Source organism: Elephantulus edwardii, unplaced genomic scaffold, assembly GCF_000299155.1.
Source record: "Elephantulus edwardii isolate Elephantulus edwardi_28Jun2011 unplaced genomic scaffold, EleEdw1.0 scaffold00176, whole genome shotgun sequence".
NCBI classification, from domain to species: Eukaryota; Metazoa; Chordata; class Mammalia; order Macroscelidea; family Macroscelididae; genus Elephantulus; species Elephantulus edwardii.
Genome location: NW_006399926.1, coordinates 3940051 through 3954245, shown reverse-complemented (window position 1 = coordinate 3954245; position 14195 = coordinate 3940051). Strand labels below are relative to the sequence as shown.

At 42.1% G+C, this 14195-nt stretch overlaps 1 pseudogene; it reads right to left on the bottom strand.

Moving 5' to 3' along the window:
* LOC102865586 overlaps positions 1–10679 on the bottom strand; it is a 23223-nt pseudogene extending 12544 nt beyond the window's left edge.
* Positions 10680–14195: the final 3516 nt, after the last annotated feature.

Here is a 14195-nt window from a genome sequence, read left to right as displayed (position 1 = left end):
TTTTGGATAATCTTTAGCAGAATCTTGCTTGCATGTGAAATCAATGACACTGTTCTGTAGTTTCCACACTCAGTTGGGTCACCTTTCTTTGGAATTGGAACAAATATAGATCTCTTCCAGTCAGTTGGCCAAGTGGTTGTTCTCCAGATTTCTTGGCACAACTTGGTGAGCACGTAGCCATTCTAAATCCACCAGCTACCACATGGGAGAAAGGTGGGCAGCTTCCTCTCCTGCAACTGACTGCCTCTGAATGTCCACTAGAGGGGCAGCTAATTGAGTCGATTCTCATCTGATGACAATGAGAATGAGAGGGTGAGCGAGTGGGATATCTCGGTCATAGCAGCATTACATAACTAAGACAGTTGTTATAAGTCAGGATTCACTGGACATCTAGAGGTTTTAATGGATATATCACATTTTGTTTATCCACTCAGTACTTCTTTTGCACTTTCAAGCTGTTATGAACAGGAATTCCGTGAGCATTGTTTTGGTGTTTGATGGTTTTTTTGTTTGTTAAATCCAAGAACATTTGATTGTGCTTATGCAAAATCTATACTTGAACCAAGAGGCGGTCATCAGAACAGAGGAAGGAGATACTGCATGATTCAAATTGGGAAGGGTGTCCACCAGGGATGTGTTCTGTCTCCATACCTTTTCAATCTATATGCAGAATAGATCATCTGGGATGCTGGGCTGTATGTATGAGGAGGAATGTGTCATCAGGATTGGAAGAAGATTAATCAACAACCTGTGTTATGCAAATGACACAACCCTGCTTGCTGAAACTGAAGAGGACTTGAAGTGCTTGCTGTAGAAGGTCAAGGACTGCAGCCTTTAATACGGACTCAAGCTCAACATCAAGAAAACAAAGATTCTCACCATGGGGACAATTGGCAACATCATTATGGATGGTGAAGAGGTTGAGATTATTAACAGCTTTAGTTTGCTTGGCTCCACAGTCAACACCCTTGGTACCAGCAGCCAGGAAATCAAGAGACAAATTGCATTGGGAAAGTCAGCCGTCAGGGACCATTCCAGAGTACTGAAGAACAACGACGTCAGGCTGGATACTAAGGTGCACCTAATCCAGGCCATAGTCTTGCAATTTCATGCTATGCGTCAGAGAGCTGTACAATGACTAGAGATGATAGAGAATTGATGCCTTTGAGCTGTGGTGCTGGAGAAGAGTGTTGAATATACTATGGACTACTAGGAGACAAACAGATTTGTCCTGGAGAGGGTGAAACTGGACTGCTCCTTGGAGGCAAGGATTCTTTGAAAGCTTTGTCTGACGTACTGTGTACATGTTGCAAGGAGATGTCCTTGGAGAGGGACATCATGCTTGGGAGGGTGGAGGGACAGCACAGGAAAGGAAGACCCTTGATGAGATGGACCGATTGATTGGGATGGTGTGAGTAGGCGTGTTAGAGTTTGGCAGGGGATAAAGCAGGATTTAGGGCTCTTGTACATAGGGTTACTATGAGTCACAGGTTACTCGATGGCACATTACAACAACAACTTAAATACTTAAAACCATTTTCATTTCTTTTTCGACTTAGGTGCAGTTCTGGTGGAATTGTGCTGAAAGCAAAGTGCTGTGTCTGTGTGGTGGTTTGAATCTCCTTGGGAGAAAAATGGGCATTCTCTTATGTGAATTAGAGGGTCACGTAGGACAGAGTTCAGACTCAATGGCAAGGAGTGAGTTAAAGACAAAACTTAGGTCTCTGGGTTAGGCTCATTCATTAACTGCCTCACTTCAAAGGCCCCGTTCCATTCACAGACTGTCCACTGCACAGAAGTGTGTACTTTTATGTTTTTATATATTTTATCATAACAAAATATAGATAGTGAACTATTTGCCATTTTAATAATTTTTAAGTCTTCAGCTTAGTGATGTTAATTATATTAACACTTTTGTAGAGCTGTCACTGCTATCTATTTCTAAAAATTTCCACCTGTGAAATGATGGCTCTATCTGTAAAAGTGGTATGATGGGTCATGGAGGTCTCCTGACCTCCCAGGGCTGGGAGAATCACTGTCAGGATCAGCCCAGGGCCAATCATTGTGATATGAGGTCAGTCACAACTTCACTCTCCCACCTTCCCAGAATTTCTGAGGACAGTCCCTCCCAAAGCTTTTTGTGTTTCTCCCCTAGGTTTGATAATTAATTCAGTACAATGGCTACACAGATAAGCTCATGATTAAGGAATTTGTTCCGGAAGTAACTGTGTGATTGTTAATTGTGTATGTCAAGAATATCCTGTGGCCCTGATCCTCAGTATTGTCTAACTATCTATGTAAATTTTATCTGCTATAATGTTAATTAGAATGAGAATTCTAGTGGCTTAGTCAGTAGAGAAAGGTCCAAACTCACTACAAAGTCCAGAAGCAACACTAGCCAAGTATATAGCAAATACACTTCATTCCAAATGTGCTCTTTGGCCCATCAACAAAGGAAATTGTGGTACATTTACACAATTGAATATTATGCAACATTGAAAAACAATGAATTTGTAAAACATTATACAACATGGGCGAACCTGAGGGACTTTATTCTGAGTGAAATATCTCAGTCACAAAAGGACAATCACTGCATAACACCACTGTTATAAAATAGGGCAGACATGGGAGTAGGGTTGGGGAGAGAATGGGAAAAGAGTGGATAGATAATGAACATTGCAGTAGAACAGATGAGGGGAAGAAATATCTGAAAGGAATATATGATTAGACATTTTATGTATGACAACAATCTGGAACAAAAGGTGCATTGAGGAGCAGGTTGGAGGAAAGAGAGGGGAGAAGGGGAGAAAGAAAATGTTCAACAATGAAAAAAAAATTAAAAAAAAATAGGTATTTTGGTGAAAGGGACCTGAGGCTCAGTTGGCATCAGCACCAAACAAAATGAAGAGCAGGGTCCATTCTCCATTGGCCAGGTAGGGTTAGTCACAGCAGTTTGAAGGGCCTGGGGCCATTTTCCATTCCTACCCACTGCTACCCACCCCCTTGCACTCCAGTTTTATCTCCTGAGGGTGGATGATAAAACCAATCTAGGGGTAAACATTAATTAGAATTTTTACTATTTCCTGGAACACACAGAACTATTCAATAGGGTCAGAAGGGAATCACTTTGGTTTTAATCTTCTAAGTAGGAAGTTGCACTGTGAACTCAGGCTATGCCTTTGTATGGGTTTCAATCCCCTCGCAGCTCTGAGAGAGAAAGATACCATCGTCTCCTCCTACAGGATTTACAGTCTTGGAAACATGCTGGAGGATCAGTTGTTTTTTTCTACATAGAAGCTTCATTGGTTTTGCATCTTTAGAGAACCTAAGGCCAATAAACTATAATTCAGGATCAGAAGCAAATCAAGATACAGTCCTTCAGTCAGGAACACATCTCTACTGCCCATAGGCAGGCTTCTCTCTGGCCCTTGACTTCTTGGCTATTGAACCCTCAGCCTCTTGGGTCTGTCTGACCTCTGACCTGCTGAGGCCAAACACTTCAAAGCTCTTTACCTCTTGAAAAATGCTCTAAGCTACTCCTCTCTACCCGTAAGTGCCACTGCACTGTTTCCTGCTGGCCTGTTGGTTCTGTTGCTGCTTCTCAACATCTTGCACCATCTCCATAGTTAGAACTTTGTCTTTTTCTGTCTCCTAGATCTAGGAGGTTCTCAACATAGAGGCCTCAGATCCAGAGGATGCATTCTACCTTTCTACTTGGTCAAGAGGTTTCTCCTTTTTGTTCCTGAGATGACTCATTTTAAGCCTGGTGGAACGGCAAAACTGACTAATTCTTTCCTTAAGGTTCCTTAACTGCATGGTTCCATTGTGCTGTCAACTCGAAGGTACACAGTTCAAATCCACCAGCAGCTCCATAAGAGAAAGATGGACCCACACCCATGTTTATTGTGACTTTGTTCTCAATAGTAAAGAGCTGGAAACAACCCAAGTGCCCATCAACAAACGAATGGCTAGAGAAGCTGTGGTATATTCACACAATGGAATACTATGCAGCATTGAAAAACAAGGAACTCATGAAATATGCAAAATGGATGACCCTGGAGGACATTATGCTCAGTCACAAAAGGACAAATGTTGCGTAGGGCCACTGTTGTAAAACGGGACTGACATTAGGGTTGAGGGAAGACAGAAAAGGAGGGGAGGAATGATGTATATTGCTTTGAAATAGATGAGGGAGAGAACTGTTTAAAAGAGACATGTCATTATAGAAGTCCAAAGTGAAGGCTGCATAGTGGAGTGGACTTGGGGGGAGGGATTGCATAACAATGAAAGAGTTTTTCTCTTTCTTTTCAAAGAGAAGAGTGAATTGGGGGGAGGGAGTGGATAAGGAGAAAAGTGTAACAATGAATGACTGGAAACCCTAAAAAAAAAGAAAGATGGGCCATCTCCTCCCATGAGATTTGCTATCTCTGAAAACCCACCAGAGCGAGAGTCAGCTCTGGCTTGGTTCCAACTCAGTGGCACACCACATACACCCATTAAATGCCAAGTTCTTTATTTACATCGTTAGCAAGTTATTCAATTGCTTTGGTGGGCCAAAAGCACTTTATTGACATAATTTCTTGAAATCATTTGTAGGACTTATAAGACAATGACAAAACCCCCCAAAAACAACTACTCAAGCCGTTGCTGTCAAGTTACTTCAGGATTTCTAGAGGCTATAAGCCACATGGGGTGAGATGACGCATCTTTGTCCCATGGAACCATTGGTGCATTTGCACTTTGAGAGAGGTGCTGCCTTTGGGTCAACGCCACCAAGACTTGTTGTTAGGTGCCATAGAGTCAACTACAACTCACAGCAACCCTATCAATGTATCTGAACCATATTCTATCCTGTGCCATCCTTATTGAGCCCATTGGCACAGTCACTGTGTCATTCTGTTTTATTGAGGATCTTTTTCTCTTTCACTGATCCTTTCCCTTCACAAGAACTGCCCCTCCTGTCAACAAGCCAAAAATATGTGAAATGAAGTGTCACTATGTACACTAAGACATAATTTTTTTCCCCTCTTTGGCAGTTCATAGAATATTCAGTTTTCTTCTCCAACACCATCATTTAAAGGCTTGGAGTCTTCTGTCATTAGCTACTGTCCAAATTTCAAATGCATAGAAAAGAATTGAAAAGATCATGGCTTGAATCAGGTGCACCCCAGGCATTAAACATCATTGCTCTTTCGCACTTTAGAGGGGCCCCTGACAGCAGATTTTCCCAATGAAACATGTCTTTTGATTTTTTTTTTTGTCTGCTATTGCCAAGGGTATTGATTGTGGCTACAAGTAAGTTATAATCTTTGCCAACATCAATGGTTTCTCCATGTTGCATGATATTGCCTGTTGGCTAAGTGATAAGGATCTCTCTTTTCTTGATGTTGAGATGTAAATAATATTGCAGTCTGTTGTTGTTGTGTTGTTTTGTGTCATCAAGTCGCTTGCGACTCATAGCAACCCTATGTACAAGAGCCCTAAACCCTGCTCTATCCTCTGCCAACCTCACCGTCTCTGACACACCTACTCCCTTTACCCCAATCACTAAATCTCGAGAGTCTTCCTTTCTTGCGCTGTCTCTCCACCCTCTCAAACATGATGTCCCTCTCTAAGGACTGGTCCCTCCTTGCAAAATGCCCAAAGCATGTCAGATGAAGCTTCAGAATCCTTTCCTCCAAGAAGCTGCCTGGTTTCACCTTTTCCAGGACAAACCTGTTTTTTCTCCTAGCATCCATGATATATTTAACACTCTTCTCCAGCACCACAGCTCAAAGGCATCACTTTTCCTTCTGTCATCCCTAGTCATTGTCCAGCTTTCTTATGCATAGCACGCAATTGCAAAGACTGTTGCCTGTATTAGGCACACCTTAGTCTCCAGCGACATCATTGCATTTCAGTACTCTGGAAAGGTCCCTGACAGCTGACTTTCTGAATGCAATTCATCTTCTAATTTCCTGGCTGGCAGTACCAAGAGTATTGATTGTGGAGTCAAGCATACTAAAGCTGTTAACAATCTCAATCTCTTCACCATCCATAATGATATTGCCAATTGGCCCCATGGTGAGAATCTTTATTTTCTTGATGTTGAGCTTCAAACCATATTGATGGCTGCAGTCCTTGACCTTCTGCAACAAGTGTTTCAGGTCCTGTAGCCTTTGATTTTCTGCAATTTTTTTGTGCTTTGCAAGTTTTTGATGCATCTTCCTCTGAATCTAATGTCACATTCTTCTTCATAAAGTCCAGCCTCTGGAACGTTTTGCTCAGCATACATATTGAATAGGTATGGAGAAAAGATACATAGTACTGGAGGTAGAGCCCCAGAATTGGAAGTCACTAAAAAATTGAGGATGAGGAGGAGCTGCAAGCATACATTAATAGTTAGAATGTTGAATATACAAAGTATGACTCTAGGAAAACTGGCTGTGGTAAAAAAATGAAACGTAACACATAAACATCAACATCTTAGACATTAGTGAGCTGAGCTGGACTGTTCCTGACCACTCTAAATCAGACAATGATATGATCTATTATATTGGGAATGAAAGGTTGAGGAAGAGTGGTGTTGCATTTATAATCAAAGAGACCATTTCAAGATTGATCCTCAAGTACAATGCTGTGAGTGAGAAGATACTCTTGTTTGCTTAGAAAGAAGACCACTGAATACAACCATTTTTCCAAGTATGTACACCAACAACTAGAGCCAAAGATGAGGATATGGAGAATTTCTAGCAGCTTTTACAGTGTGAAATTCACTGAACATGCAATCAAGATGCTGTAATAATAACTGGTGACCTGAATGGGAAAATTGGAAACAAAGAACTGTAGTTGGGAATTACAGACTTAAAGACGGAAATGAGGCTGGAGATTGAATGATACCCATTTCCTAAACAATATGCCTCTGGAAACTCTATGAACTTTGATAAATATTGATAGTTGTAGAGGGGTTTCAGGCCTTTTGCTCATAGGGTCGCTATGAATCGTGCTCAACTCGCAGGCAATCAACAACAACAATGATTTGTTCATTGCAAATACCATGACTTTGTTGTTGTGGTGTGCCATTGAGTCAGAACCAACTCATAGCTGATCTTCCAGTGGGTTTTCAGAGGCAGTAAATTGCACTAGAGGAGACTATCCATCCTTTCTGATATTCCCTTCATACTGTGCCCACTTGCATTTGAAAGAGATCTTGCTAGAAAGAAATTTCAGCATGAGTTGAAAGACCATATGCAAGTTACCCATTGTGCTGCATCACCCCAAACAGATCCTTTGTCCCCATTAAACAGTAACTCCCATTTCTTGTGCCTCCCAGCTGCTGGTAATTAGTAGTCTACTTTCTGTCACCAGGCGTTTGTCTATTGTAGATATTTAATGCAAATGAGTTTATACAATATTTGTCATTTTGTGTCTGACAGCTTTCACTTAACATATTTAAGGTTCATAGTTTCTCTTTACTGCTGAATAATTGTCCACTGTATATACCACATTTTGTTCATCTTGTCACTGGTTGATGTAGGAGAGTATGGTTTTAAATTTGTTCATGGTACCTGATTTAGCTTTCTAATTTGCAGTCATAGCAAATTACCTCTGAGTTAGTGACTTAAGCAATACAAATCTATTATCGTACAACTCTGTAGGTCAGAAGTCAGACACAGGTCTCACAGGACAGAAACCTGGGTCAGCATTCCTTATGGAGGGTACTCAGAGAAAGTGTTTTGTTGCCTTTTCTGGCTTCAGAGGCCCCCACATCTCTTGGCTCAGTCCCTTTATGTCTTCAAAGCAATAGCAGGTCAGGTCCTTCTTGGTCACATCCCTCTCATCTTGCCTCTGTTGTCACCTCTGTTTTTCTGACTTCACTTTTCTGACTTCACCTTTTCTACTTTTAAGGTCCCCTATGATTACATTGGGCCCATGTAATCCAGAATGATCTGCCTATTTTAAAGTCAGCTTATTCTAAAAACCAAACCACTTTCCATCATGATAGTTTTAGCTCATAATAATTCTTTAGGACACAGTAGAACGGTCCATAAGGTTTCCAATACAAGACAGCTTCATTTTTCTCCCTCAGAGTGCCTGTGGGTTCAAACTACTAACCTTTCAGTTATCGGTTGAGGACTTCCGTTACTGTGCCACCAGACTCCTTATTGACTGATTGTTGTCAAGTACCTACTCACAGCTGACCCTCCAGTGTGTTTTCAGAGGCAATAAATTACACAGGAGGAGATTGCCCATCTTTTTACTTCAGAGCTGCTAGAGAATTTGAACCTCATGATTTGAAGTTGGCAGCATAGCTCCTTGCCAATGAGGCATTAGATATAGCAGCTTTAATTCTTCCTTACTCTGAAACTTAATATATTCATAGCTTCTGGGATTAGGATGTGGACTTCATTTGCAAGTTGCTACATACCATCAAGTTGCCTGTGACTCATAGTGACCTTATGAACCTTGCCTTGTCCTAAGCCAGTCTTACTGTATCCAACACACCTACCCCCATTATCCCAGTTACTGTGTCAGTCTGTCTCACCCAGGGTCTTCCTCTACTGCTCTGTTCCTCTACCCTTCCAAACATGATGTCTTTCTCTAGTGGCTTGTCCCTCCTGGCCACATACCCTAAGTATGTGAGATGGTGCTTCATAATCCTTGCCTCCAAGGAGCAGCTTGGTTTCCCCCTCTCCAGGATAAACTTGTTTGTTCTCTTGGCAGTCAGTGGTGTAGTCAATAATCTTTTCTAACACAACAACTTGAAGGCCTCCATTCTTTGTCTGTCAACTCTAGTCCTTGTCCCGCTCTCTGATGCATAGATTGCAAAGACCATTGCCTGAATCAGGCACACCTTAGTCTCCAGACTGACAGCATTGCTCTTTTGCATTTAGGAGAGAACCCTGATAGCCGCTTTTTCCAGACCAATTCGTCTTTTGACTTCCTTACTGCTAGTGCCAAGAGTATTGATTGTAGAACCAAGTAAGCAGAAATTGTTAACAACCTCAACAATTTCTTCTCCATCTAACATGGTGCTTCCAATTGGTCTAGTTGTGAGAATCTTTGTCTTCTTGATGTTGAGCTTCAGTCCATTTTGAAGACTACAGTCCTTGACCTTCTGCGCAAACAGAAGGCCCTCCTCAGTTTCAGTGAGCAAGGTTCTTCTGCATAACGTAGGCCGTTGATGAGTCTTCTAATCCTGATCCCACATTCTTCCTCATAAAGTCCAGCTTCCCAAGTGGTCTGTTCCACATATAGATTGAAAAGGTATGGAGACAGGTCACATCCCTTACACATTCCTTTCCTGATCTTGAACCATGCAGTATTTCCTTGTTCTGTTCTGATGACTTATTTCTGGTCCAAATATAGGTTTTGCATGAGTATAGTTAAGTATTCTGGGATTCCCATTCTTCTCAAAGTTAGCCACAACTTGTTGTGATCCACACAGTCAAATGCCTTTGCTAGTCAATGAAACACAGATAGACATTCCTCTGGTACTCTGCTTTCAGCCAAGATCCATCTGACATTGGTGATAATGTCTCTGGTGTCACGACTTCTTCTAAACCCATCCTGTATTTCTGGTAGTTCTCTTTCAATGTTCTGTTCCAGTCATTTTTTAATAATCTTCAGCAGGATTTTGCTTTCATGCAGTATTAATGATGTTGTTTGATAATTTTCACACCTTGTCAGGTCACTCTTTTTTTTTTTTAATGGGAACAAATATGAATCTCTTCCAGTCAGTTGGCCAGGCAGTTGTCCTCCAGAATTCCTGGCATAACTTTGTTGAGCATGTCCAGGGCAGCAACTGCCTGTTGAAATATGTCAATTAGTATTCCATCAATTTCTGGGACCTTGTTTTTTGCCAATTCCTTCATAGCAGCTTGAACTTTCTCCTTCATCATCACTGCCTCCTGATCATATGTTGTTTCATGAAATTCTTCCATGTCAGTCAATTCCTTTTGGTATGGTGGTTTTGTGTACTCCTTCTATCTTACTTTCTTTTATGTTAATTTCCATTTTATTGTAGGGATTTTTAATCATACTAGTTCAAATGCATTTCTTCACAACTACTCTAACACAGCTCTTTTGGAATTATTTCAGTCATTCCTAGCATGTTACTTAACTAAAGACTTGAATCTAAACAAACACTATTCCAAATGACCAACTGTCAAATGAGTAGGATAAGGAATAAAGTTTTAGCTAATGACTGTGGCTGTTAAGCATCGGCATGACACATCACTTCCTCTACTACAGGAATTGATATTTTAGATTGGGGCTTTCAAACAGTATGGGGCAAACAGGAGGATAATAAACGAGGCTTCTGTAGCTCAAGCCTCCCATAGTCCTTACACCTCTGACAGAGCAAGACAAGGAATCTTTCCTCCAAACCAAATGAGATTACAGTACTTCAATCTAGGTGACTTTCACAGAAAGAAATTCAAGACATATTAATACATATATAGTCTTGACCATGGTTGTATTAATTAATTGTCTGAAAAGTCTAATACCCATCCAAGGCCATAGGTGGAAGAACATACAAACTGGTCTGGTGATTATCAGGAGTAGACTGTATAAGCACAGGCTGATCTGCTGGTGCGACCCTGTGGGAAATGATCTTCCACAGAGGCTGAGTAGAACAGCGGTCTTGCTAAAGACACCAGTGGAATTAGCACAGTCAAGGTAGGAAGAGACAAAAACATTCTTCTCTTCCACTTACCTCCTGCCGCACTGACTTTTGAAATGGTATTCATGTAGTTGTTTTTGTGTTTAACCATGGTTTAGTGCTGCGCCATTTCTTCTTTCTTCTTATTTTGATGTATCATTCTTGTGGCCTGTGGAATGCCATCAGTGATCGGATAGGCTGTTCCTAACTCTTCATTAATCTGTTCATTGCTTGATGCTTCATATGTGAGCAGCTTCTTTGGAGAGCGGGCACACCAGAAACTCCAGCAACACTGGGTCCAAGGAGCAGAGCAGTTCCTCCACCCTCCCAATCTGGTCCACGGACAATTGGACAGTTGCAGCCTTGAAGTATGGTGATACCTGCTGGTGACCGTCAGGGGCCAGGGGTGGGTGTGTGGCCTGTAGAACTGAGGTGAGTCTGCCACAGGCTCCAAGCTGCATAGTCCAACAGCCAGCGGCCTCACCAATCCGTACATCCTTCCATCTTCTTTTAATGCTTCCTGGGTCATCTATTATTCTGCCCATAGCATCCCTAAGTATTGCAACTCAGGGCTTGAATTTGTTCTTCCGTTCCTTCAGCATCTGGGAGGGAGGTATTGTTTCTCCTACCACAATATCTTTTCAATAGTAATGTCATAGTAAGTTATTTTGCCATTCTTCTCTAACTCTGTGTATCTGATCTTACAAGTTATCTTACTAGGAAGAAATGGCAACATTTAACTTGCTTGCTTTTGCTCAGAAACAAGACAGCCCTCACCCAAAGTCCTTTCTTTATCCTGTATCAAAATGCTCAGCTTAATTGTCACCCTCTGCATCTCTTGCTCATCACTTTTGCCAGGTATAGGTCAGGTACACATTAACAGTATTTAGAATTGTCTAGGCTCCAATCTTTATTAAGGGAGCTCTGATATCTTAATGGTAAGGAATTGCCAACCCAATGGTATGTGGTTCAAATTTACCAACTGTGCTATAGGAGAAATCAGGCAGTCTCCTCCTGCATGATTGACTGCCATTGGAAAGCTGCTGGAGAGTCAACTATGGTTCTCTTTCAACTCGATGGTACATAACAACAATAACAACAAGAACATTTATACCTAAACATATTGTAATTGTCAGAGACTAAAACTGTCTAGAGGAGGGCATCCTGATGTGGAAATGGAATTTGGGAGGAGAAAAGGGGTATGGAGGCTTATCTTGGGTGCCTCCTCTTAAGCTCAGCGCATATTTCACAGCCTCTCATACTAATGCTTTTTTTGCGTCTGGACTTGAGAGGTATGATGCTTGCACCTGTGACTGACAATTCAAGGTGCAGCAGTGATTTCCAACCCTCAGCTCATTTGTTTGGGAACTGTGGAGTGTTGGAGGAACAGGAATCTTCAGGAGAGTTAGCTGGGGGAGCTGATGGCGCTGAGACCATCATCCTGTAACCTCGGTCCTGGGTCGTGATTCCCCGTTCACCTAGGATCTGCTTGGATTCTGCCCTTCCTCCGTCAGCCATGGTGTTTCCTCCTGCATGGTGCATACTCTCCATCATGGCTGAATTTGCTGTCCTAACTTCATGTTTATCTTTCTTCTTGACTTCTTCCACTTGACCTTCATGCCATCTCCAAGGTGATCCTCATGGAACACAGAGGCGTTGATGCCACCTTGCTTGGTAGGAACTCCTCTTAATCCTTACAGCCTGGGGAACAACTTTCTCACCACACTGTTCAGTGATGTCATGATCAACCCTGCCTGCCCTTCCTTCCAGTCTTCTCTCCCTTCCACTCACATGCAGCATGCAGTTTCATTCCTGACCAGATGAACCGCCTCAGCGTGCCAAGCTTTCTCATCTCTCCTGGGCCCTGGTCTGTGTAATTTTTATTTCTGCCTGTGTCCTGATCAGCCTTACTCCTGCCTGACCTCCTCCTCACCCCTCAGCTTGTGCAACCTGCTTTGTCCTGAAGGACTGCCCACCTGCTGCCCTGCTGTGAGCATGAGCTTCCTCCCAAGCTGAGGCTGCCAGCTCCCCAGAGAGTGAGAGAGTTCTTTGACATCCTTGGCCATTACTTAATGCCGGACCACTCCTGTAAATGATAAACTGACATTGAGAAGTGACTGCTGAACAATTGACTGCAGTATACCCAGGCAGTGTTCCTAAGGAAGGAACATTTGTAGGATGTGAGTGTGTGTGAATGTTGTACCACTGAGGACAATGTGAGTCACTTATGATGATCTACTCTCACTTCTGAAACCTCTAGCCTTACACCTGCAGTTTCTGTGGTTTTGTTTGTTTTTTTTTTTTTTTAAATAAATACTTCTTCTCAGGATTCAAGAAAAGAGAGACCGAGGTGTTGGCATTCCTCCGCTGGATGTCCCGGAGGAATTCTTCACTCTGTGAACAGCTGCTGCCTTTTATCTTGGTCTCCCCTCTTGTTAAACTTGAGTTTAACAATTTTAAAGACATTTTACAGCTGTGAGTATACAAGCAGTCACAGTCTGGTCACTAGAGTGACCAGCTCAACCTGGTTTGCCACATTTACCACTGAAAGTCCTGCATCCTGGAAGGTCCAAAGACACAAAACAACTCAGCTGTCATTGAATCCATTCCATGAATCCAGCTCATGGCAACCCCGTGTATGTCAAAGTAGAATGGGACTACGTAAGATTTTCTTTCTTTCTTTCTTTCTTTCAAGAAAACCTTGGGCTGAGTAATAGGAAATGTTCACTAATGGGATGTAGATGATCCCAGTCACTGAGTCAATCCATCTCATCCAGGGTCTTCCTCTCTTGTGCTGACCCTCCACCCTCCCAAGCATGATGTTCCTCTCTAAGGGCTGGCATCTCTTTACAACATGCCCAAAGTATGTCAAAGCTTCAGAATCCTTGCTTCCAAAGAGCAGTCTGGTCTCAGTCTCTCTAGGATGAACTTGTTTGTTCTCCTAGCAGTCCATGGTATATTCAATACCCTAATCCAGCACCACAGTTCAAAGGCATCAATTCCCCTTCATCTCTAGTCATTGTCTAGCTTTCTGATGCATAGCAAGTAATTGCAAGGACCATGGCTTGAATCAAGGGCACCTTAGACTCCAGACTGACATTGTTGTTCTTTAGTACTCTGGAGAGGTCTGTAACAGCGTATTTTCCCCAGTGCAGTTTATCTTTTGATTTCCTGGCTGCTGGTACCAAAAGTGCTGATTGTGGAGCCAAACAAACTAAAGCTGTTCACAATCTCAGTCTCTTCACCATCTATCATGATGCTGCCCAGTGGTGAGAATCTTTTTCTTTTCTTGATATTTAATTTCAATCCATATTAAGGCTACAGCCCTTGACCTTCTGCAGCAAGTGCCTTGGGTCCTCTTCAGTTTTGGTAAACAAGATTATGTCATCTGCTTATCTCAAGTTGTTGATGAGTCTTCCTCTAATTCTGATGCCACATTCCTCCTTATAGAGCCCAGCCTTCCAGATGATCTGTTCTGCATATAGATTGAAAAGATATGGAGATACATCCCTGCATATACTTTCCCTGATTTTGAACCATGCAGTGTTTCCTT